Source organism: Rattus norvegicus, chromosome 5, assembly GCF_021556685.1.
Source record: "Rattus norvegicus strain SHRSP/BbbUtx chromosome 5, alternate assembly SHRSP_T2T, whole genome shotgun sequence".
NCBI classification, from domain to species: domain Eukaryota; kingdom Metazoa; phylum Chordata; class Mammalia; order Rodentia; family Muridae; genus Rattus; species Rattus norvegicus.
The window spans coordinates 67,470,641-67,497,796 of record NC_141538.1 but is presented as its reverse complement, the minus strand read 5'-3'; the positions used below and the strand labels follow the sequence as shown (position 1 = coordinate 67,497,796).

Sequence of the window (27,156 nt, the reverse complement as noted above, 5' to 3'; positions counted from 1 at the left end):
TGAAGGTGGAATTCAAGAAGAAACCATAAATATTTGCATACAACTTGCTTCAGAGAACCTGGGGAGGGGCCCTCCCAGAGTGGGAGAGTCAAGTTCCCACCAGCCCGAGGACAGGAGCGAAATCTGCCTGTCATAATAATGGGATAGGATAGTCAGTCATCTGGATGAGGCTCCTGATTTACTGGGAGCCAAAGAGTGCTGTGTCCAGGATGTGGGGGTGGTGGAGGAAACGTGTCTTAACAAAGAGTCTTGGGAGACGCTCAACCACCATTAGCTCTCTTTGTGTGAGGGATCAGCCTCTTCACGCTGGTGTGGGGCCATCAGTCAGGCCTGCAAAGCTGCCTTGTGTGGGGAAATGGAGAGGCATCGTGCATTCAGGTGCACCTCTGTGGGCCACTGTACCCTGGAATCCATTTTCTTCAGTTCTAGGGTCTTGCCTCAGGTCCTGTTTCTTCCTCTCTTGTCTGACTCAACGGTCTCCTTTATCCAAGAGAACGGCTTTTGTGGTTTTGTTACTCGTGGTTAACTGTGGTCTGGAAATGCAAGATGACAAGAATAAGTAGAAAGTTTTATAATTTTGTGTCATCCTCAGCCACATGATAAAGCTTTATATGGCCCCATTCTCTCCTGACTAGGGCATGAATGATCTGCTGTCCTGAGTGTCTACATGGTGCATGCTCCCACCTCCTAGTCACTTGGCAGCTCTGCAGGTTGTCAGACCATGCTCCTGTTCGTGTAACTGCCATGCAGCCTAACATGTTCACAGGGCCAGTTTCCTCACTACATCTCATCATTAGAGAATTGTGTTAACGTGCATAATCACAAGAGGGCTGAGTCTGTCCAAGGTATTCTGGGAGAAAGAGGAGGAAGAGGAGATATTAATATGATTTTATTACAATATATTATATCACCTGCGTTTTATAATATCACTGTAACCTCTTATTCCATTCACTTATAATTTACACTTTATTATAACTATTTTTGTTTGAGAGAACACATGTGTAGGTTCAGTGACTGCCTGTAGTTTCAAGGACATCTGGGAGGTCTTGGAACTGGCTCCTGTGGAGATGAGCACAGGCATTCAACACCTTCCCCTCACAGACTGTTAATCCCCCCCGTGTGTGTGTGTGTGTGTGTGTGTGTGTGTGTGTGTGTGTGTGTGTATGTATGCAGGAAGGTTTCTTGTATCGATTCTAATTTGTGTTTCTTTTAGCACATTTACATTGGTCTCTGTTTTAAATGTTTTTTTTTCCCTGAAGTGACTGGCAACCCTTGGCTCTCCATATTTTACAAGAAATTTAAAAATGAATGAACACCTCTTATTTGTGGGCAGAGCCTGACCTAGGTGAGTTTGTATTCACTGTCTACAGAGAAACAATGGATTCTTCAGTGAGAGTAGAATGCTAGGTTTGTTTGTTTGTTTGTTTGTTTGTTTATAAGATCTGTGTATTGTTTAGAGTGGAACTCTTTTATCTCTTGCCCTAGTGGAGACAATGGACTTGAGTATTACTCTAAGAACGCTGAGAGGTGCTGAGAGAAAGGCAGGCTGCAGGCTCACAGCTGATCTATGCAGTGCGTCTCAGGAAGACACCAGTCACATCTCCATTCTCAGCAATCAGCAACTCCAGGTGACACAAAACCAGTGCAAACCAACATGTGTGATAGTGCACAAGAGCAGGAAGAGAGTGTTGATGAATGTGGACTTTGAAACTAACAATAAGGTAACTGCATATATATATATATGTGTATATATATATATATATATATATATATATATATATATATGGCACATGCATGTAGCTACGGGCCCTGTGCGTGACACTGTGGAGGTTGTGAAGACAACTTTTGGCATTTGATTCTCTCCTTTGAGGGACTGAACTTACATCATCAGATCTGCATCTGCATGTAAGCACTATTATAAGAAATTAAAATTTAAAATAGAAATAATTACAAAAATAATATCCCCTTTTCCCTACCTTCAGTCCCCACCTCCATGTACTCCCCTTTGCTTCTTCTCAATATTATGGCCTCTTTCTCGTGTGTGTGTGTGTGTGTGTGTGTGCGTGTGTGTGTGTGCGTGTGTGTTTGTGTACCTCTCTCAGTCCCTTAGTGTTACTTGTGTGATAGGATTTTGGGACTGACCGTCTAGTGTTGGATAACTCATTAGGACCCATCCGTCCCTGAGGAAGCCTCCTGCTGCTAGTCCCAGCATCCTTAACTGCTGAGTCATTTTATCTGTTCATGCATATGTTTGTCCTCCTTAAAAAGCTCACCACCCCAAGCAGTTGGTTGATATCCTGTACTTATTAACCCTATTCTACCATTTCCAGCCATCTTCAGAGTGAGGTACACAGAGATTTTGGTGACATAAAGGGCAAACTAAAGAAAGACTGTGAGATTTATGAAGCTTTCAGAACAGAGGTGGAAAACTGTGGCCTTCGGGTCAGATCCAACCAATTTTTATGTAACACAGTGACACTTACACATTCTCTATGACAGAGTTCATATCAGAAATACAGTTAAAGGGTTGTGACACCAATGAGAGGCTTAAAAGTTTAAATAATTGACCCCCTGGCCCTTCACAAAAGAATGTCCAACCTCTGAGCTAGAGGCTACATTCTGCATAATGGGTTACGGATTTGGAGATCCATGTCCAAAAAGATGGATGATGTAACAGTTAGAAAACAGTTGTCTAAGTTGGGTTTGGAACATGCCTGTAGCACCAGCTCCAGGAAGGTTGAGACAGGTGAAGCCAGGCAGGCATTATGAATTCAGCCTGGGCTACATAGCAAGAGCCTATCTCAAGAATGAACAAGTGATCAAATAAAAAACAAAACAGAAACCCAGAAAGCACAGGTTGTAGGGGTAACCGTCTCAGTGGGTCAAGGTGCTTGCCACCAAGCCTGGTGATCTGTGTTTGATGCCTGGGCCCCACACAATGAAAGGAGAAAACAAAACAGTTGTCTATACCCACTAACACACACACACACACACACACACACACACCACACACACACACCACACACACACACCACACATACACACACACATACACACACACATACACACACACATACACACACACACCACACACACACACCACACACACACCACACAGACACACACACACATACACACCACACACACACACCCACCACACACACACACACACACCACACACACACAGACACACTAACATACATACACACCACACACACACACCACACAGACACAGACACACACATACATACACACCACACACACACACACACCACAACACACACACACACACCACACACACACCCTAAAATAAGAAAAAAAGTTTCTAACGGTAATTGAGTATTTACATGTACCAGTAATTAAACATTTGCATTGTTGTATTTAATAGTAATTAAGGATCATCTTTCAAATTAGATTGCATGGGTAATGTCAGGTTTATAGCCAGAAGGTAGAATAGAGCCCAGCAAGTGTGGACTCTCAGAGCAGGATTGCTGCAGTAAATGGCAGTAAAAAGAGATGAAGACCCTTTCCTGGAAATAAGACTGTAAGTCTCAGCGAAGCTGATTTCAAGTCCACAAAGAGAGCTTCTCTGGGGTTTTATCAGCTCTCCAGTCTATGGCACTATTGACTTGTGACAGAAGCTTAAAGAGATAGGGCTAATAGGCAGTCTTCTGGATCAGTTTGTGTTTGCCCCAAAGAGGAGACTGAACCCACCCCCCCTTCTTCCCCTCTTTCACTTCCTGGTGCAATGGGAGGTCTTCCTCTGCCACGTGCTCCCATGGTGATATGTCCGTCACCACAGGCCCAAAAGCAATGAGCCAACTGACTGTGGCCTGTGAGTCAAAGCAAATCTTTTCTTCAATATTTCAGAAAGCTGACCAATATGGATGTCTGTCATCCTGAGGGGATTCATGAACGCTTGTTACCCATTTAGAAATAATATGTGAAAGTTTCATGTAGGATGAGCTAAAGACAGTTACCGTTTCCAAAATTCTATTATTTGAACAAGGAGTGGGAAACGTAGAGCTTAGGGTTTAGAGATCCTCCACCATATGCTGTTTCCTTTAGAAACTCCAAGGAGGAGGCTCAAGAAGGTTGGTGTAGTGGAAAAAACTCAGCGAGGATCAGGAGAGTTTGGGTCATAATTCCACTTCTGTAACCAATTTAACATTGTGGGTACAGCAAGCACTAATCTCCCTGAGCCTGAGTGTCCTCCAGTGACAGGGGTACTGGATAATCTCGAAATTCTCCTTTGGTTCTAAAATAATTTTATCCTGGAATCATCAAGGCCCCTCCCACTGAAAGTTCAGACTAGTTCAAACAAGTCATTGCCTTCTTATGAGCTGCCAGAGTACCAGGGTACTCTGATAGTGACCTGTGAGTCAAAGCAAATCTTTTCTTCAATATTTCAGGGTATCTCAATCTAAGCCACTTCCTTCCTTCCTGTCCCTTGTCCCTTTCAATGGCCCTGTTCCCATTTTGCTTTCCGGTGATCCCTACTTTGGAAAGTAAGCTAAACCAGGCTGTAGGTTTTAGCTTTTCTTTAGCACCTTCATTGTTAAAATGCTTTCCCAGAGGAGACCTAAGCAGTGTCTATCCCTTCTAAGATACAAATGGCAAACAGAAGCATGATGCTGGCATAGCTCCCTCCCAGAAACCACTGACTTTACTGGGTCTCCTTACAGAGCTTCCATGAGGAGGTAACCTACATGGCTGTGGGTGCTCCCCTGCCGCAGCTGTGCTTGGAAAATTTTAACCCAACAAAGATAACAGCTTTCTAGTAGCCACACAGATGGAACCCCACTTCTGTAGTCTCCCTAGCACCTCTACACCCTAATACATACATAATATATACCTACATACATGTGTGTGTATATACACACACACGCACACACACACACACACACTCACAGACTTAAGCTAGAGTTGCAATCTACAGATGGTAGCTTGCTTGCTGGCAGGGGCTTTTGCAACCCTCTCCATTCCTCCTGAATGATGTAAATAGTCAATAAGCCCAGCTAGCATGGCCATTTTGCAAGAGGGGACAGCAGAACTCATCAACACGGCTAAAGGTTTGGCTTGGAGGACAGTATGTAACAACAATGTAGAATCCAAACTCTACTCCACTCCCAGAAGGTGGGGTCTTAACATTGACCTTGAGAAGAAGACGGGCTTCCTTCGCTTAGTGAACGTGAAGAGTATTTCATCATTGGTGGAAGGAGTGTGTCAGCTCTCAGACTGACACATTTACCCATTTTCCTATTGAGGTTCTTTAAGGAAGTTATTTTCCTAAGTGATGGCAGAAATGTAACTTTAGAGATACCTCTTGTGTGGCAGCATTTTCCCCCTATGTCCCGTTCATGTAGATATAAAACTCCCCTTTCTCAAACTGTACTGTTTTGAACTTTTCATTTGACTTCATTTAGTTGACTATCAACAGTTGCCCGTGCTCCACACTATATTTGGCCACATATCTCATATTAATTCTGAGCGGCCCTAAAAACTGCTGTGTCATACTAAAAACTCCTTTCAGTCCGAGGCATGCCAATGAGTGTTGCCAACTTCCAACTGCTTTTCATCCCGAAGATTAACAAGGCCGCCACATGCTGTTCTTTCTTACAAAACGTTATTGCCTGCGTTATGGCGAGGACCTGAAGTGGTGACATTAATCCCGAATGGGCAGGACGGGTACCCTTAATTCTGTCCTGGTGGAGAGCAACTTGAGCTCTCTGCATAAGCCTTTTATTTTAGGAATTCCTTTCTCCATCATCGCTCCTATCAGGAACCTTAGTCAGTTGTTAGGAATTTTCCTTCTCTCCTGAAAGATAACATTCCTCCTCTTTCCCTTTGAGGTACCCAGAATCCACATCCTCAGTGAATAATCTCCAGCATTCATTTAGCAGCTGAACAGCCTCCCCAGTCATGTTTTAATTATTCATTAGTAAGCCATGGGAGTTCCAGCTAAAAATGGAGTCTGGCTAGCTGCCCCCCATGAAGCGTTCTCAACTTTCCTCTAAAATGGCTGTTGAGACAGAGGGCAAAAATAGGTACTTTAAAAACAAAAGTAAAAATAATGGCCGACACAATTTCAAAGGGAAGAAGCTCTGCCATTACAAATAATAAGGTTGAGACACGTCTTTTGTTTTCCTCTGTGACACACTGGATAGCTTTACTATCTGGAACAGAATCCCTTTGAAACGGGGAGGGAAGGTTTGGGTCCCCACCATTCCACACATCTTCAGACCTGGAGACAGTAGTACAAATGAGAGTCTGGGTGTGTGGACACATGCGGACTGATTTGCGAGGCTGAGAATACTGTCATATTAGTCTATATCCAGGAAAATAAAAGATTTCAGCAAAGGCTCAGACGGTGGGTCAGCTGTGGTCCCCTGGAGTTCCAGTGAACCCTCACACCCACAGGTGAAGCTCTTCTGTTGGGTTGGAAACGAAAACAGAGAGAGAGAAACCTCAATGACGACACACTCTGGAAACCGTGGGTTTTACGTGAATTGCAGATCCACAGCATCAGGAAATCAGTGTATGTGGAGTATGACCGGGACACACCAGAAGAGCTATATGACATAGGAGCGGCACAGCAGAGAGCCAAGGGAGCCACAGCTCCACCAGAGAGTTCTAGCATGATTTGATTTCCCTGGAGAAGACAAAAGAGAATATATCTACACACACACACACACACACACACACACACACATATATCATACATACATACATATATATATATACATATACTTAGTCATTCTCTGAATATACATACACACATATATATCATACATACATATATATATATACATATACTTAGTCATTCTCTGAATATACACACACACATATATATATGACTGGTTCCCTTGGAGAAAATACTAAAGCAAATAGAAGAAACACAATTGAAGTAACAGGAAAAAAAATTTATGAACAGAAGTAAGACCCAGATTGAAAAAAATCATTGTGTTCCAGACAAATCAATGAACAAAGGCACACATGATGATGTATCCTGGCAACAGTTTTAATTCACAACCATAAGAAAAATCTTTTATAAGTATTTAAGCAAAAGAAACAGAGTACCTAAAAATATAACAAAAATCTGGCTATTCTCTGGCTTTTACTCGAAAGGTTTAAATTTAGAAGAAAGTGATGTATTGTATGCAAAGTTTTGAGAACCAAAGTTGTAAGTTGCTGCTTTTATACCCAGCCTAGTCGTCTTTAAATTGCAAAATAACAGAAGGGCATCTCAGACACCCAAGGACTCGGCGATGAGCATCGTCCTTGAAAATGATTTTCAGGAAAGAAAGCAATGAATGAGAGACTTTGTGCAGTGCACGGATTGCCCTCAGAGTTGAGGCCAATTAAAATGGGGGTGTACCCAAATCTATATCCAGAAAAAAGTCCTGGCCTTTTTTTTTTTTTAAACTGAAATCGAAAAGATAGAATTTGAAAACAAATGAAAAAAAAATCCATTTTGCCAGGAATCAAACAGGAAAGATTAAGAAGATCTGAAAGAGTAAGTTGGGGTTATTAAACTCAGAAAAACTGCATTTTAAAGACTTCCGTTAATGTTTAGTGTTTTGCATGCGTGCGTGTATGTGTGTGTGTGTGTGTGTGTTTGTGTGTATGAGAGAGTGGGTGAGTGTGTGTGAGTGTGTGAGTGTGTGTGTGAGTGTGTGTGAGTATGTGTGTGAGTGTGTGTGAGTGTGTGTGAGTGTGTGTGAGTGTGTGTGTGAGTGTATGTGTGAGTGTGTGTGTGAGTGTGTGTGTGAGTGTGTGAGTGTGTGAGTATGTGTGTGTGTGAGTGTGTGAGTGTGTGTGAATGTGTGTGTGAGTGTGTGAGTGTGTGTGTGAGTGTGTGAGTGTGTGAATGTGTGTGTGAGTGTGTGTGTGAGTGTGTGTGAGTGGTGTGAGTGTGTGTGTGAGTGTATGTGTGTGAGTGTGTGAGTGTGTGTGAGTGTATGTGTGAGTGTGTGTGTGAGTGTATGTGTGAGTGTGTGAGTGTGTGAGTGTGTGTGAGTGTGTGTGTGAGTGTGTGTGAGTGTATGTGTGAGTGTGTGTGAGTGAGTGTGTGTGAGTGTGTGAGTGTGTGAGTATGTGTGTGTGAGAGTGTGTGAGTGTGTGTGTGAGTGTGTGTGAGTGGTGTGAGTGTGTGTGTGAGTGTATGTGTGTGAGTGTGTGAGTGTGTGTGAGTGTATGTGTGAGTGTGTGTGTGAGTGTATGTGTGAGTGTGTGAGTGTGTGAGTGTGTGTGAGTGTGTGTGTGAGTGTGTGTGAGTGTATGTGTGAGTGTGTGTGAGTGAGTGTGTGTGAGTGTGTGAGTGTGTGAGTGTGTGAGTATGTGTGTGTGAGAGTGTGTGAGTGTGTGTGTGAGTGTGTGAGTGTGTGAGTGTGTGAATGTGTGTGTGTGAGTGTGTGAGTATGTGTGTGTGAGTGTGTGAGTGTGTGTGAGTGTGTGTGTGAGTGTATGTGTGAGTGTGTGTGTGAGTGTGTGTGAGTGTGTGTGTGAGTGTGTGTGAGTGTGTGTGTGAGTGTGTGTGAGTGTGTGTGAGTGTGTGTGAGTGTGTGTGTGTGTGTGTGTGTGTGTGTGTGTGTGTGTATACCACATGTATTGGTACCAACAGAGGCCAAAAGAGGGCATCAGGTCTCCTGGAGCTGAAGTAAATGGTCTGCAATACAGCTGCTGGAAGTAAGTTTGGAGCCTCTGGAGGAACAGCAGGTCCTTTTAACTGAGCCATCTCTCCAGCCACAGCAAGATATGTTTTACAAGATGAGAACCATCGGAGTTTTTTATTTATATGAAAATTCAACTAAGTTCTGTTTGTAGGGAATATAACTAAAGCGGTAGAAGGAGTTTAAAAGGAAAACGATTAACTTTTATTTTAATAAGGGATATAAATCCAAACATACTTAGGCAGAACAATAACACTTACTTGAGGCGTGTAGTATAAAGTTGCTCAAATTTTAAATTAAAATGAGTCTTTTATAGATTGTGTTGAAAGCTTCATTAAGAAAGGAACCTATTGTATTTTCTATACAAATATATAATATTGCTAACTTTTATTCATTTTTATTTAAATATATATGTGACCATTTTAGACTTTAAAAAATGTTAGTTGTGGCTTTACATATCTCTCTCCTTTACTCTTTGGTTTGCTGTGCTCTGTGTCTTTTTGTGAGAGAGGGGATCACCACGCAGCCCCAGCTGGCTCGGGGCTTGCTATGTAGAGAGAGCTGGTGTTTGAACTCACAAAAACCCACCCACCTCTGCCTCGCCAGTGTACTCCTTAACTACGAAAGAACAAAATGTTGGATAAACGTGTAGCAGGAATTTTATAAATTTCATTTTGACCACAACATATTAGATAGAGATCAACAACTGCATTTCAGTTAAAAAAAAAAAAACAAAAAACAAAACACACCTTAGAATTAAGGGGAAAAAATTCAAAAGTCGTTCTTGTGCTAAACAAGAAACTGTGAGTATGCCTTAGACAGCATCCTTCTTGTCCAGTGTTTCCAAATTTTCTGAAATCCTGCCCTTTTTCATTACGAAGATTCAGTTAAGGATTACTTGAAAATCATTTGCATTGAGGTGCACTACGCGAGCAATAAAATATCAAGTGGAATTTGATTCATTTTAGCAAAGTATGAATTTGAAGAATGGATTTAACTTTATTAAACATGGACATAGTATTCGAAATGAATTGGTAAATTACACCAGCTGTGATGAGAGGTTTAGCTGCTTCGGGTCTTTGCCAGCATTTGCCATTTGCTTTAAAGTGTTTTTTTTTTTTTTTTTCCCTTTTCCATTCTAATGAGTAAGATACAGCATCCCATCTCAGATCCCATTTACATTTCTCTAAGGACTAATGAGACTGGGCGCTTTTCCATGTGCTTATTAGCTGTTCATATATCAAGTCTCAATGTTTATTTATTTAATTTCTGATTTATAGGCGGATGTATGTGTATTGTAAATACGTTCAGACGTGTGCTGCAAATGCTGTTTTCCTGTCTATGGCTTATCCTTTTCCATTCAATGTTATCATTTGACAATCTTACATTTTGTTTAAAGTCAAGTTTAGTGACACTCTGTAATCAGTGCTCTTATGTACGTGTTTCCGTGCATGTATATATGTATATATATGTTTATATGTTCACGTGCGTATGTGCAGACATATGGAGGGCAGAGATTGGTAGTGGATGGCTCCGACAATCACTTTCCACCTTATCTCTAGAAGCAGCACCTCCCTCAGAAGCTGGAGCATTCACTCCCTTAGCCTGTCTGGCCCGCAAGCTCCAGGGCTCCTGCTGTCTCCACCTCCCAGCAGTAGGGTTGCAGGCAGGCACCTCCACAGCTGCTACTTACACGGACCGGACGCCAGGGACCCAGGCTCAGGCCCTCCTGCTTGTCCAGCAAGCCCATCATTAACTGAGCCACCTCAAAGACCTGCTTTTCTACCTATGCTAAAGCTATGAGAATATTCTCCTGTGATTTATTCTAGAAGTTATAACAATGTTGACATTAGGGACATTGTATGATCATTTTTAATTTAGTTTTGCATGAGGTACGGTTTGAAATCCAATGTGTTTATTACAGTTACGTAATTTTTATTATTCTACTCATTGTGATGATTTTTTTCTTCCTCCAGTGATCTGGGCATATTGTTGCCTTTGGCCATAGTAGGTATTTGTGGGTGCCTTTGACTAATTGATCTTTTTACTTTAGGTACTGTTGAGCTTATGGTAAGTCTGCCTTCCTTCCTTCCTCCCTTCCTTCCTTCCTTCCTTCCTTCCTTCCTTCCTTCCTTCCTTCCTCCCTCCCTCCCTCCCTCCCTTCCTCCCTCCCTCCCTCGTTCGTTCTTTCCTTCTTTCGTTCGTTCGTTCCTTCCTTCCTTCCTTCCTTCCTCCCTCCCTCCCTTCCTTCCTTCCTTCCTCCCTCCCTCCCTCCCTCGTTCGTTCCTTCCTTCGTTCGTTCCTTCCTTCCTTCCTCCCTCCCTCCCTCCCTCCCTCCCTTCCTTCCTCCCTCCCTCCCTCCCTCGTTCGTTCCTTCCTTCTTTTGTTCGTTCGTTCCTTCCTTCTTTCGTTCGTTCGTTCCTTCCTTCCTCCCTTCCTTCCTTCCTCCCTCCCTTCCTTCCTACCTTCCTTCCTCCCTTCCTTCCTTCCTCCCTCCCTTCCTCCCTCCCTCCCTCGTTCGTTCCTTCCTTCTTTCATTCGTTCCTTCGTTCCTTCCTTCCTTCCTCCCTCCCTCCCTTCCTTCCTTCCTTCCTTCCTCCCTCCCTCCCTCCCTTGTTCGTTCCTTCCTTCCTTCGTTCGTTCGTTCGTTCCTTCCTTCCTTCCTTTCTTCTTCCTACCTTTCATTATTGGCATTTTTTTTGCCTGTACTCATATTGGCCTGAACTTCCCACAGTTGCCCGCCTCAGCCTGAGGGTTAAGGGCACACGTGTGTCACCACACTCAACTCCACAGTAAGTTTTGGTAGCAGTCGTTGTCTTTTCTTTAGACTGTGTTCTACTGTTTCAACCATCAGATACTTTCGATTGCTGTGGTCCTGCATACGTTTTAGAACCAGCTTGAATTGTTGGATTAAAAAAAGAGTCCACTTGGTCTTACTTGACAGAACTCTAAATCTTTCTATCATTTTGGAGAGAATTGAAAATTTAGCACTGTTGCGGTTTCCAAACAACAAACACAAATTTTATTTGTGTCTTTTTATTTCTTTTTTAAATTTCTCTTAGGCACATTTTCAGTACTCAATGTAGCGAGAGGGCTACTTTCTTTCTTTTTTTTTTTTGCCAGATATTTTTGTTCCTATGATCATGTAAAAACATAATTGGTTTAGTATATTTAGTTTGTGCTGTATTTTTATAAAATATAGTTTACCATTCACTACTATACAGAAATCAACCAATCTCCCTATATGGCTTGAGTACATCGTGTGTCTTAATCAGGATTATCATGGCTATCGTGAAACAACTTGAGGAAAGCACCTTGGGGAGAGAAGGGTCGAGTAGGCTCACACTTCCATATCACTTTAATTACTGAAGGGAGTCAGGACGGAAACCTAAATAGCCAAGGAACCTGAAGGCAGATGCTGATGCAGAGGCCTGGGAGGGATGCTGCTTGCTGGCTTGCTCTTCATGGCTTGATCAACCTGCTTTCTTATAGAACCTGGACCACCAGCCCAGGGGTGACCCCACCCACAATGGACTAGGCCCTCACCCATCAATCACTAATTGAAAAAAATGCCTTACAGTGTTGACTGCGGGCAGATCTTATGGTGGTATTTCCTTAACCGTGTTTCCTTCCTCTCAGACGACAATAGCTTGTGTCAAAGCAACATAAAACTAACCCATACACTTAGGCCTGAAATCAACTTACAATATTGTAGAGATGGCGCCGGACCTCTGCTCTTCCAGGGGACTGGGGCTTGGTTCCCAGCACCCACATCAGGTGGCTCACAACCACTTGTAAGTACAACTCTAGGCGATCTAACACCCTCTGGCCTCTACACATACCTACATGTACATACGAAAATTCAAGACTCACATATACACATAAAATAAATGATAAAAAAATAAAGCCAGCTTCCCATCTCTAACGCATAGATAAAGTTAGTTTAGTGTGTGTCCATTAACACAGTTACATATTACTCTGTTCTACAATAGCATTGCCTTTTTTTTTTTTAAACAATCGTGGGCTTTACTTAAAGTTTGGAGAGCTTTCTGCATGTAAACTTTTATAATTACCAATTTGAGTAGCATATGGTGACACACTGTTTTTTTGTTTTTTTTTTTGTTTTTTGTTTCACATTATTCCCCCTGACCAAAACCACTGCTCATCTTCGAACTATGACTTAATTTGAAAGCGTATGAAAGGTATTTTATTTGCTTTTGCTACTGAGACAAGTTAATATTTTTCTATCGTTAAAGTACATAGCAAGATTAAAACTTAAAAAAAAAATTCAGCCATTCCCAGCAAGCTGTTAAATGACATTTCCTGCAGACTCTATTTCCATTCATCCCAGATAGCGAGGGCAATGGCAGATCATAAGAATAACTCTATCCAAGAAGAGCACGGTGATCCACTAAGTTAATAGCCTTACTTGCGGCATAGGTGAAGGGTTACTTACAGGAGTGTGGGTGGCTCTTGAGCAGCTGTATTACTCTCCCACAACATGGTTGGCAGTTGGTGAAACAGTCCATCCTAGCACAAGCGAAGCCTTTCAAATGATGCATGATTCAGGAGTAACTTATACGCATGCGTCTCCCCCGAAGAGTCTCCTCTCCTTCAGTGGTTGTTTCCTGCTTATTTAGCCTTGGGGAGGGACCTCTCGTAAGCATTCTGATTCTTATAATTTCATGAAGCCTTGCTTCCCTCCACGAGGTAATGTTCTAATCTCTTCTGTCTCTTATATTCCTTCCACTTCTGCTATAGTGTTTCCTACAGTGGGTGGTATAGATGTGATTATTTTATTCCATTTGGGGCCGAGCATTCTATGCCAGATCACCAGGAACCTGTTCTAGCCAGTTTGACTGGTGATAAGTCTCTGCAATGCTACACACTACAATATAAAGCCTCTTTAGCCAATAACAGAAGCATATACCTATAAACACAGATGTTTAGAAGGCAGTTTCCTAGATACATCATATCCATTTAATAAAAGGACAGGGACAGCCTCCTCCGTGGGGTCTATGCCTATCCTTGCCACAGCATTTTGCCTTGACTTACACTACAGAACACACGTTCTCTCTGTAGAACCTTAACTGCAATCAGAGAGTAGTTGGTTGTACCCTAAAATAACTGTGCCACTATTGCACAATCAGGCACGTCTTGGCTTTTCATGCTGATAACTGGACTATTGCTGATGATTCTCCCATAGAAGCCCACATAATACCTTCTGGCAGTATGGATGCCAGTCAGTAGGGAAAAAAAAACCCCACAGTCCTAGCTTGATTTCTATTTGTCTTTCAACTGAATTTAAAGTGACTTCGGTGATAGCATTATACAGTTTTATTCTAATGTGCAAACCAATGTCAGTGGCAGGGGTTTGGTTCCTATGTGGGACCTTCCTGGCTATCAACTCAGAAAAATAGCTTATTGAGTACTGGGATTTATATCTAACAATCTCACAGGTCCTTTAAATGTTTTTTTTTTTTTTTTACACCCACACAGGGTGGCTTCATTCCAACTCAGTAACTTTAGCTTCTGCTATCCTCCTAGCTGCCTTTGCAAATCTGTAAGACAATCAAGAGCTAGTGTTATTCGATGGAATCTTTTTAAAGGTGGAAAACAGGATAACACAAAAGGTCCTCAACTCTATCCCATGACAAATAGTAGGACTGTGAAGGTCGCCTTTCATTCATTCTAAGCAAATACCAAGTGGTCTCATCACTCAGCAGAGGGGGGAATAAGAAACGTGGGGGGGTGGTAAGGGTGGGTGGGTGGGGAGGGGAGCACCCTTACAGAAGGGGAGGGAGAGGGGTTAGGGGGCTGATGGACAGGAAACCAGGAAAGGGATTAATATTTGAAATGTAAATAAGAAATGCCCAATTTTAAAAAATGGAAAAAATAATTATAAAAAGAGAAAGATGTTAATGAGGCCCAATATAACATGAAAATATCTCATCATGTGTACTACCTGTTCTGCCGAAAGAGCAAGGTGAGTGTGGATGGGTGAAACTCCTTCATTCAATCCTCCACATAGTCCACAGTCATTCTCCATGAGTCATCTGGTCAACCCAGGGAAATAGGGCTACACTTACACCTGGCATACCTACTTCTTGAACTGGTACCCTGAATCTGACAGGACCTAGATTGACTGCGAAATGCCTTGGGCTAGGGGAGCGATCTCCAGCCTAAGGTGCTCCCTTTGAGTTGATAACTGTGCAAGGCGTACTCTGTGAGGATGATTGTGTACCCTGAGACAGGATTTATTTTCACCCAGACCCTTCTGTTGTTCATGACTTTAGTGAGCTGGTTTTCAGACTTTAAGGCCTTCCAGGGATTCATAAGCAAGGGATTTGGTCTCTTGTCAGTTTTTCCCACTAAGAATTACAGCTTACTACAACTCTTGACACATTGCTTCTGAGTAACCCAGACAGGACGCCTTGTCTAATTTCCTGGTTTTATTCCGTCCCTCCTGAGTGATTTATTACCTTACGAAGTAATTTTTATGTCCATCTGAGTCACTGATATTTAACAACCTTTTATCTTAGGAAGATTGTGTCTTGCCAGGAGGCACAGCAAAACAACCAAAGCACCACACCAGCTCCAAGATCCCTGCTGAATGAACGCAGTCCTTGTGTTGTGGGAACACAATCTTCTCTAGTCCCATACACTGAGAAGCAAATGTGGTCCCTTGTCTGCCATGTACCTAGATAATATTGCCAATCCTCCCAAGTGCTGGGATTAAAGGCATATGCCACTATGCCCAGCTTAATTTTTCTTCTTATTGTCTTATATTATGTTGCCTTTTTCTCAAGGAGGAATGGAACATTATTCAGTTTCTTTCCTTACACAGTTCTTAAAATGAGCCCCTCTTTCCCACCATGTCCTACAGACTCCTGAGTGAGAGGGTCTTTTTGGCTTCTTGTTTAAAACTCATGTAGCTCAGAAGCAAATTTTCCACAAATTGTAATACTTGCCTGTGTTGGGCCATTATCAAGGTCCCAGTCTTCATGTTGACTCATGGGTTTCCTTTTTCCTATGTATTAATAGTTGACTGTGGGGTGTGCCCACCACTTCCACTCCGCTCTCTCACTTTTCTCTGCCAAATTCTTACCAGGGATTCCAGGTTTTTGGATGTTAGGAAGGTCTAACACAGGTCAAATTTGTATTCTCTTCGCATTGTGGCCCACCTGCTCTAAGAAATGACAAGCCATTACCTGCTACTCATGTCCTTTACTCCAGTCTTCTTGCTAATTTAGAGGCTAATATAGAGGGTATTGGCCTCCAAATTGCATGCCATCTCCCCTAACAGCCGTGTGTTTGTTTGATTTTTGCTGATGTAATTTCTCCCTCACATGAGCAAGTTTGTTCTGAGCACACCACAGCCTCAGTTGGATGTATCATTACCCATAAGAGGGGCCATGTAACTGTCACCATACACTGCTTTTGATTGTACCCCACATGTGGAGCTTTGCCAGAGGCATGAGTAAGTTGTGACTTACAGGGGCATGGAAAGCCATATCAGTGGAAAGTCCCTCTTGGGAATAACTCACAAGCACGTACTCTACCAGACAGCCTTTCCAGCAGCTATTCACCCTTTGCAGAAGCCAAGGGAGCCTCACGAGTAGGTTTTGCCATTCTACTGAGTCTTATAATTGTGTGTGTGTGTGTGTGTCTGTGTGTGTGTGTGTGTGTGTGTGTGTATGTCTTTCTCTCTCTCCCTCAGGGAAGCTTCAACTGTGAGGAAACAGCTCCACAAAATTGAAACTCTGCTGCCTCTTGTCAATTCTGCTACATTTACCTGTTCATTTCACATGGACATAAGATTGTCTAGAGACACAAAGCATATATAAAATATTATACTTTGGATCATTCTATTTTTCTTTTATTGGATTTTTTAAAATTTATATTTCAAATGTTATTCCCTTTCCCGGTTTCCCGGACGTAAGTCCCCTATGTGGGACATCACCCTCCCCTTCTTCTATAAGAGTGTTCCCCTCCCCATCTACCCCCCTCCCCACCCAACCCCCAGACATTCCCCTACACTGGTGGGGGGGGGGGAGGTCCAACCTTGGCAGGACCAAGGGCTTCTCCTTCCATTGGTATCCAACAAGGCCATCCTTTGGATCACTCTTTAAATGAAAATGCAGAAATAATTTTAAGCTTAAATTTAACCTTACCTTGATAAATGGTGTACTTGAGGTAACAATTAGAACAGCCTAGCCTTCCACGCACAGCTCCAATTATACAACGTATACTGACACAACTGTGTCTGAATTTACTTCTCTTGCAGGCCACGCCAAGGTCCTTTGACAGATCATTCATGCTTCAGAAAATTTAGAATTGGCAAAACAGTACCAATAAGTTATAAAATGGACAAATTGAGGAACCACATGACAAACTAAAGAGTTTTCTTCTAAGAAATGGTAAGGATTTAAAAATTTTGGGGAGTGTATTTGAGGAAATGAAAATCAGATATGAGGTTATTAAAACAATTGCTGACGCATGCCACATAAAGTTTTAAAACATCTGCATAAGATAAATAACTTTCTAGGAAAACAGTAATAGAATTATCTGGAAGGGAGAAAGAGAAGCCAAACCTTCAGGAACCAAGCAATAAAAACTGTCAGCTCACTCCCAAACAGGCCTGAACCTGACAGACCCGCAGACAATCACTTAGCTAATGAGTAATTTCTATGTATAAACTGCTTCACGATACCTGGTGGTAAACTTCTGAATCTCATAGACTAACACAGCAATAGCAGTTGCCATGGGGGTAGATTAGAAAAACCTTAGGAATATTATACTGGATGATAACTATTTTTATTTAAAAATTTAAAGGAAGTTTTAAAGTGTAACTGTTGGCAACAGGCAGATGGCCGTTTTGTTTGCTTACATCAAGTTAAGCATTGGGTTTCTTGAAATGTAGAATAAAGTTGAACACATGGTAGGTTGGTGGAGGAATCAGACCCGGTCTTCGTAACTTAAAAAAAAAAATCATCCATTTTTGTCATAATGAACTTATGTGTCAAGATCATGTACAGTGTTGCATGCATATGAGCATGTGAGCATTTCGTATGTCTCTATATGTACATGATCATGTGAGCATTTTTTTTTGTATATGTGTGTGCTCTCCTTAACAGGAAGCACTGTGTTTAAATCAAACACATGCCTAAAACAGCATCCACAATAGAAACCTATAGATGCTGAGCCCACAGTGGGAGGAAGCTTTCTTCACACAAGCGCCATTCTCCAAGTGTCAGGATCAGTCTCTTCTCAGGCCAGCTTTTCCTGGGGGTCCAACCTCGCATCAGCCACCCACCTTAGCAACAGCTGTGCTACTTTCCATGTTGTCCCATAATGTCCTTAAATCAGTGGTAATTTTTCTTTATTATTTATTTTTTTACTGGATTTTTTTATTTACATTTCAAATGTTATCCTCTTTCCCAGTTTCCAGTCCATAAACACCCTATCCCATCGCCCCTCCCCCTTCTAGTGGTAATTTTCATTATCTATTATACTACACTGTTGGGTTCGGGTGGAAGCTAAGAAAACTCACTTCAGATACTGAAGCTTGTAAACGGAGAGAGCCTTATTCTCTGAGCACTCAGGGAGGCAGCCTGTTCAGGATCTGCCTTGAGGAGAGAATGTACAACATTTATATATGACAGAAACACGAAGCACGTGTGGGTCAAGTGAACTGTGCCACTAGGCAGAACAGGTAAGGTTGAGGGACTCCAACAGTGAAACTCAGAATTGAGAACTGTAGGTGTGGGGCCAACTCCATGTCTAACTAACTCTGCCTGGTCTGGAACAGTAACCTTGACACTGTACTGAGAGAACCAAGTAGATCAGTCACATAGGGAAAACACCTGAATTCCTTCCCCATGCGAAGAGCATCACTTATCTCAAACTAAGCCAATGGGAGGCATCTACCCCTGGATCCCATCCTCAATCCAAACTTCTCAATGTTTATAAAGTTCTTGTGTACATGGAATAAAGTACATGAGTTATTTCATTAAGAACCATCAGAGAGTGGCTGTTTTACTGAACTGTAACACTTTGGGGGAAGAGTTTCCTTTCCTGAATCATTCGTTGCCCTACCTTGGACCCACTTGCCTGCTGCTACCACTGCCCGTGCTGCTGGGATTGGTGCTGCCACGATAGCAGGCAAGACCTGGAACCCTGCATGGGTTTCCCTTCTGAGAGCTGTGTTCCTTTGGCCATTTCCCGCCAGACCAGAGACCCACGGAACCTATTTGCCCGGGTTCTCAGAGGATAGCAGTGGGCAGTGGGTGGAATGTTACGTTGACCAATCATATTTTGATACAAGGGGTTAAGCAAAGAACCTAACACTTCCCTCTTTACGGCCTTTACTGGTTAACAGACAAACATACAACATCTGAAGAAGCAGGATAGGGGTTGGGTTCGGAGGCTTGGGAACTTGAACTCAGTTTTGATGCTGCCGGCAAGGTGGAACTTGTTCCTGAGGTGACTGAACTCATGACACTATCTCCTAACCATGCATTATAAACAATATATCATGTATGCAGTTTTGGAGTTTCCCTTTAGAATAAGTATCTAACATTATGAACATTAGGTTGAAAGGTCGTCAGGGGAATGCCCGAAGCAGAAGGGTTCGGAAGAGTCAACCTCATTACCTTCCCTAAGGGTCAGTCTCTGTCCTCACTGTGTCAGGAGATCTCCAGTCTCTTTGAGGTTTCCTTATTTCTGCTCTGTCAGTGTTGATTTGGGATGTACAGCTCCAAAACCATCACACAGATGGCCCCGGTTAAACTTCGGGCCACCAAACACATAGACTGTGAGAGAGGGAGATTTGTGGAGAAGAGGGTAGGGATAGACAAGCGAGGAATGAGGTAAAAGAGTAGTCACTGTGCATTGCACACAAGTATGTAACTGCCAAACGATGTCATTCATTTAAAAACACACTTCAGGGGGACGGTTGGGGAGGGGAACACCCTTGTAGAAGAAGTGGGAGGAGGAGGGGATAGGGAGCTTATGGATGGAAAACTGGGAAAGGGAATAACATTTGAAATGTAAATAAAAATATTCAAAAAGCATACCTTAATAAATATTTAAATAACATGTTTAAAAGCTCTCTGTACATGTCTTGTAACCAGGCCAGACCTCCACTGGAGGGATTGGTGCACCAACTCAGCCACAAAACTTTCAACTTATAATTTGTCCTGCCTGCAAGATGTGCCAGGGGCAAAGGGGACACAGAAATTGTTGGAGTGGCCAACCAATGACTGGTCCAGCATGGAGAGGGGTCCACCCCTGACACTGTCTGGAGTGACAGGAACCAGAGACTGGAGAGCCCAAAGATCTAGGAGAAAATCAAACTGACAAAAAGACAAAAAAAAAAGTCAATGAAGTGATTCCCAATGATATTCTGTTATACTCGTAGATCATTATCTAGCCCCGTGGTCATCAGAGAGGTTTCATCCAGCACCTGATGGAAACGGATGCAGAGACGCACAGACCACCCTTAGTCAGAGCTTGGGAAAATTCTGTGAAAGAGAGGGAGGAAGAGTTGTAGGCACCAGAGGGGTCTAGGACATCACAAGAAAACCCACAGAATTAACTAACCAGAGCTCACTGGGGCTCACAGAGACTAAATGGACAGCCAGGGAGCCTGTTTGGGTCTTTCACATGGGTTTGACCTTGACCCTCCACACATATGTTACATTTGTGTAGCTTGGTCTCGTTGGATTCCCAACAGTGGGGATGAGGCCTGTCTCTGACACTGCTGCTTGCCTTTGGGACCTTTTCCTTCTTTGGAACCCTTTCCTCCTTTGGAACCCTTTCCTCCTGGGTTGCCTTGTGTAGCCTTAATAGGAGAGGAGGTGCCTAGTCTTACCGTGGCTCATTATGCTATGTTTGGTTGATACCCCTGAGGGACCTGCCTTTTGCTGAGGAATATGGAGGAGGAGTGCATTGAGGGGAGAGAGGAGATGGGATGGAGGAAGGACTGTGAGGAGAGGAGGGAGGAGAAACTGTGATCTCATAATGAGATAATGAATAAACTGGGAAAAAACAATAGTTAAGTAAACTTTAAAAATTCTCTAAGTATACGTGAGAAGAATGAACACACAAACAACCAACGACCCCTCCCCACAAGATCCCAGGCATGAAGGAGGAAGCCTGATTACGAGTTGGTTGTTGGAGTTTGGAATTGAGCTCAAGTCGTCTGCAAGAGCGGCGAGACCTTTCAGAAAGTCTCCTCCCTACCCAGACTTCTAGTTAGGATGTAGCTGTGCCTTTACTCTGCTTGTTAAAAAAAGAAAGAGCCCCTCTCACTTCCTAACCGCAACCAGGCTTCTCTCTCACTGCTCCGCTGAACCCACCCATGTGAGGCCTTCCGAGACGAATCCCGTGGCCGTTTCTCAGTCCTCATCCTACTAAACGCCAGCTTTCAGATGTCTTCTCTGCTAAGACGATGCCCACTGGGTGCTGCTCCTGTTTGCATTTCTGACCTCATTTTGTTTTCTTCCTTAAACACGGTATCTCTCATGCCTCTTCCTCAGCCTTCTTTCCCTAGTTCTTGTCACCTGCCATCTCATAGCTGCCCCAGTGACTTTGCTCATCCCTGTGGGCATGAGTTCTCATGTCTGTCCTTAGTCTCTTGACCTGCCAACTACCAGATGTCTTTGCATCAACTCTGCAAACACTCCACCATGACCATGTCACATCCTATTTCTAAAAGACACTTGCCTTTAGACTACAATTTCCTTTCCCTATTGGGTTTTACTGCACTTTCAAGGTCAAGCTGAGAATTACATCCTTTACGAGAGCCTCCCCTCAATCTGTGGGACCTGAGCATTGTTTGAGATATGTCCTTTTAATTACACTATTTTGATGGATTTCTGCTCTGTTGGGTTCTGCCTGCAGCCCTGTGATGTGAGAGGTAATGTGGAGGCAGAGACTAGCCCGTTCATTCTCTTCCCTTCACCCCCTCCCTTCACCTGTTCACCTCCGAACATAAACTCTTGCAGACAGAGGAGCAGTCGGAAATGGTTCTAATTCTGGCTTCTGAATTGAACTAGAACAGGAGGTGGGGCTTGGTGAATCAAATAGGTAGTTTTAAAACGCATAAAAGAAAGTGTTCTTTGACACAGCAGGGAGTAGACTTGTTACTCCTCTAGGTGGAATACAGATGAAAAGAAAAACATAGAATTTAACCAAATTTAAGTAAGTTTCGAGAGACACATAATATGTTACCAGGGGAAAATGGGGGCACGCCTTACCTTTCAAGGGGAGGCCGTGCTTGACAATGGCCAAGATGGCTCAGGACTGTCCTGGCTCACACAGTACATCTAGTTACCACAGATTTGGCAATCATTCAATTATTCCACTCAATTCAGATCACCAAGCTGGCTAATCCACGATTTCCACTTCACTGCAGTCTCTGGAGACACAGACACTTGTCCACACCCAGAATGGATCCCAGCTGAGGTACAGCACAATTAGTTATTTGTTTCCTGTTACAGCTGAACCTGGTGAGATTTAGCCACCTCCTGGGAACCAGCCGTCTGGCGATGAGGCATGAATAAAACAGAGCCGGGTCCAGCTGGCGTCACCTGCTGTGTTTTGCCTCATTTCTCTACACAGATTTCTAGACTTCTGAAATCCAGGGGCCTCTCTCAAGAGGATGTGTGTCACATGGGCTGGGCCTCCGAGACCTTGGTTCTGTTTTTGAAATCTTCTTTCTGTGAGCTTCAGCTTGATTAGACAATGGATCCAGAGCTGCGGCCTTCAGATTTTGTGACTTCCTCAGAATAATGCTTACCCTCACATCCAGTAGCCATCTAGATACTGTGACTGTTCAGAACCTAAGAATACTTTTGCTTAATATCCCACCTCTGAAAGGCTATCTGTGCTCTGACAAGATTTCTGTCTTGTCCTTTAGTTTGGCAATGTGAGTTCATTTTTACCATGTGCTGTTGCTATGGAAGTGTTGGTCTTTCCTTTGTGACACCTCTCTGAGAGTACACGGATGGCCCTTTTTCATCTTCCGTCTACTGTCTTGGTTCAGAATCTTGGACTACCCTGCTTGTCTCTGAAAAAGTTGTTATGGTTAAGGGCTTAGGTCTTAGAGGCAAATAACTTAAATCTCGGGTCTACTACCTAAACAGCTAAGTGGTTTAGATAAGTTACACAGTCTTGCTGTGTCTTAGTTTCTTATCTGGTAAATTATAGATCACTGTCGTATCTGTCTCCTTGGGCCATTGGGAGGGTAGAACACTCTTTGCCACTTTCTAAGACATTTTGTGGAGAGCATTAGTGTAATTTTTTATTGAAAATAGGCTTACTTTATATAATCACTCTTTACGCTGGCAAAAGAAGCAAACAAAAAATAGAATAAAAAACAAGTGAGCCTCTGGTAGATTGGATGCATTTGACATGAATTCAGTAAAGACAAGGTCTTGTAAGTGTAGGTGATCCTCAGGGATGAGATGGACAAGAAGAGGACAGATAACCGCTGAGGAGCTTAGACACAGTGCAAAGAGGCTGGTTATCAGGTCCAGGCAGAGGACATCCTGGGAAAAGTCTGGGAGATTAATCTGCTGAAGATATCTGGCTGACTTGAAAGAGAATACAACTTGTTTGCTGGCTGGCCCTGAAGAGTCTGTGTTTCTTTGTTCATTAACATTTCAGTAGGTGTTTAGTACCAGATATCAGGTACTTCCTTAGTGCTGAGGTAGATGGTCAGAAATCCTGACATAGTTAATGTCTGTACGGAAGACTACAGTGCTAAAACAAGATCTCTCTTCTCTCTCTGTCTCTCTGTCTCTCTGTCTCTCTCTCTGTGTCTCTGTGTCTCTGTCTCCCTCTCTCTCCTCCCTCCTTCCCTCTCTCTCTGTCTCTCTGTCTGTCTGTCTGTCTCTCCCTCCCTCCCCCTCTTTCTGTCTCTCTTTGTCTCTCTCTGTCTCTGTCTCTCTGTCTCTCTGTCTCTCTGTCTCTCTGTCTCTCTGTCTCTCTGTCTCTCTGTCTCTCTCTCTCTCTCTCTCTCTCTCTCTCTCTCTTTCCACAGATGGAGACCATTACAGAAAACCACCACTGATCAAAATGCAGAGAACACCTAGCCACGGGGTATCTGGGCCTAGTTGATAAATCTATATCACACCGCCTGTATGTAAGGCATGAAGGAAGGGAAAGCAGGAAGATTGGAAAAGCCAGAGGACCAGAACATCTGTGGAGAGATTCTTCTACATAGAACACAGAAGGTCACTCGTGAAATCTCAACAACACGACTGCCTAAATAAGACCTGAACAATGAGAGCATAAGTTGACATGCTAGTGTAGATGGGGGAACTCTCTTGGGGTTTCACCCCTAGATGAAGAGCTAAAAGCAATTGACTGCTGAGAGAGAGAGAATCAATCTTCCTCAGGGATGAGCCTATTGCTATCTAATTCCAAATGATCATCCCTATTGGTCATATCCTATGCATATGCAATAGTAAGGGGCTTCAGAAGGTTACATTTATGTGTTTACATGCATGTGACAATAATAGTTAGAGATAAAAGAAAACGATAGAGATAGTGCATGGAGGAGGAAGGAAGAGTGGGTTGGAGATTGAGGAAAGAGAAATGTGGACAGGCAGAGCAGGATATGATAAGAAGGGACTGAAGATAGTGAAATTATATTATGGGTATGAAACATCATGAAACCCATTTCTTCGTACAATTAATAAATGCTACTAAACCAAAAGACGCTATAACAACAGGTAGGTAAATGCTGCTGTGTGCGTGGAGACCCCCATTTTTTGCTCCTCTCATCCATTCTGCTTCAGCTGGAGGAGCGTAGGGTGGCTGGGGCTGCTGTTGCACCTAATTCTTAGAGTGGTACCCAGTAAGCTTGAGTCGTTTATTTCTTTTTGCTCTTCAGCACATTCCAATGTCTTGGGGAGTTTATCCTTACTTGAGGTCACTTGAGACTGATGCCAATACATAGCTTCAGCTGAGACTCACTGGTCCACCCTGACTGGTTTGTTCCTTCTTGCTAGTAAGTTTCCCTCAAGGACTCTTCTGAAGATGGAGAACCTGCACTTAAGACAGCAATAGCAAGTTGTCACCCACAGTCATTGAGAGACTCATTTCCTGTCATCATCGGAATGGTTTGAAGTTCCTTTGAAGCACCACCTTGCTTTTCCTGAGTGCGAGCAGTGGATATTCTGCTGCTAACCGTACACAACCTGTGAGGCTTTGGCACAGAGCACAGCCACCAGGACCATAGCGAAATGGCGTAGAAGTCCTGAGCAAAGCTAAATCCGTGCTTCCTTCCGTCCCTTCCAGTCACGTGGACCAGATCAACCTCGTCAGTGCTTGAGTGGTTTCGAGTTATTTTTGCTGCTACTTAAGACACTGAGTAACGATGAAAGCCTAATATTTGATTGAGAAGATATGTTAGGTGGCATGATCAGCGTGCTTAAGGATGGTCAGGGAAGGAGGGCTGTGTGCTGGGCAGAAAGATCTCTTTCTTATACTTAAGAGGGCAATGTGACATATAAGAAAGAATATAGGCTTTGAAATCCACCATCCCTGGTTCTCGGTTCTAGGCTTGTCACTTACTGTCCTTCACAGAGTCTGTTCCATCATCTTTAGAATGAAGGGAAACAGAGTTTGTAAGAGTGCAAAAGGCCTAGCAAGCTCAGTAAGGATTTCCACTCAGCCCTGTGCCTGCTGCTTCATTGTAAATAATATTATCTGCTTCCAGATGAGTGGTAAGGAAGGGTAGTAGGTTCTAGGGATGAACACTAAATGACATAAGAGGTTCCATTCCATGGGCTCCACAAGCCCCAGTGATTGACTCTGGTTGGATTCAGGCATGAATATGAGTAGCTGTAACGGGAAGGAAGGGATGGAAATGTAAAGAAGGGCTTTGCCTGCGAGGGAGAGTTTCCTGGATAGACCTCTCTTGCGTAGGTGTAACTATGTAAATGCTGCAGAACCATTCTGTCTTTAATCAGTTATCAGAGTGACCTTGAACCAGGTAAGTGACAATGCCTCTGTTTCATTTACTTGTGCCTTCCTAAGAACTTAGTCTGGTTTCCTAGAACAAGTCTGAGAAATACTCTGATAGAATTTGATAGCCACAGGGTTTTTATCAGCAACATATTTTTACAAAATTTTTATTGTGATTCATTACTTCTTCATGTCCTATAGTCTAGGATATGTTTATTGTTTACTGAACTTAATTTCTTTCTTTTTTTATTAGATATATTTCTTTACTTACATTTCAAATGTTATTCCCTTTCCCAGTTTCCTGTCCATAAGTCCCCATCCCCTCCCCTCTCCCTCCCCCATATGGGTGTTCCCCCAATACATCCTCCTTACTGCCCCCCCCCACATTCCCCTGCACTGGGGGTCCAACCTTGGCAGGACCAAGGGCTTCCTCTTCCACTGGAACCCCAACAAGGCTATTCTCTGCTACATATGCGGTTGGAGCCCTGGGTCAATCCATGTATAGTCTTTCAGTAGTGGTTTAGGCCCTGGAAGCTCTGGTTGGTTGGCATTGTTGTTCTTATGGGGTTGCAAGTCCCTTCAGCTCTTTCAATCCTTCATCTAATTCCTCCAAAGGGGGTCCTGTTCTCAGTTCAGTGGTTTGCTGCTAGCATTGACCTCTGTATTGGACATGCTCTGGATGTGTCTCTCAGGAGAGATCTATATCCAGTCCCTTTCAGCATGCATTTTTTAGCTTAATCAATCTTATCTAGTTTTGGTGGCTGTATATATATGGGCCACATGTGGGGCAGGCTCTGAATGGCCGTTCCTTCAGTTGCTGCTCTAAACTTTGCTTCCATATCCCCTCCTATGGATTTTTTTTCTCTTTTAAGAAGGAGTGGGAGCATCCACATTTTGGTCATCTTTCTTCTTGAGCTTCCTGTGGTCTGTGGATTGCATCTTGGGTAATTCAAGCTTTTGGTCTAATATCCACTTATCAATGAGTGCATACCAAGTGTGTTTGTCTGGGAAAGGGTTACCTCACTCAGGATGATATTTCTAGTTCATTCCATTTGCCTATGAATTTCATGAAGTCATTGCTTTTGATAACTGAGTAGTACTCCACTGTGTAGATATACCACATTTTCTGTATCCATTCCTCTGCTGAAGGGCATCTGGGTTCTTTCCAGCTTCTGGCTATTATAAATAAGGTTGCTATGAACATAGTGGAGCACGTGTCTTTGTTGTATGTTCAAGGGAGCACTCGCTTTGTGTTGCTGGGGCAATGATGTATAAAATTAATGGCTCAAACTCCTCACCTGAGGTTGAGCCCTACAACCTTACTTTTGAGAGATCTGTCAAAGGAAGGGTGTCTCTCACCCACCCCTGCCTTTATGGTATCTCTCCTTCATATTTAGACTACTCTAGCTTCAGCTGCAATGAAAGTAAACTTTAAAAAGCATAAACAACTAGGTCTAAATACTTTTGATTTAATTAAGGTTTGAATAAAATCGGCATTGTCTGA

At 43.1% G+C, this 27,156-nt stretch overlaps 1 long non-coding RNA gene across 1 annotated transcript; it reads left to right on the top strand.

The window, feature by feature from the left end:
- Positions 1 to 359: 359 nt before the first annotated feature.
- On the top strand, positions 360 to 27,156 carry LOC120102873 (uncharacterized). Its single transcript, XR_015620209.1, has 4 exons — positions 360 to 1,345; positions 1,486 to 1,721; positions 16,960 to 17,092; positions 23,722 to 27,156. It is a non-coding gene; the product is annotated as an uncharacterized LOC120102873 (long non-coding RNA).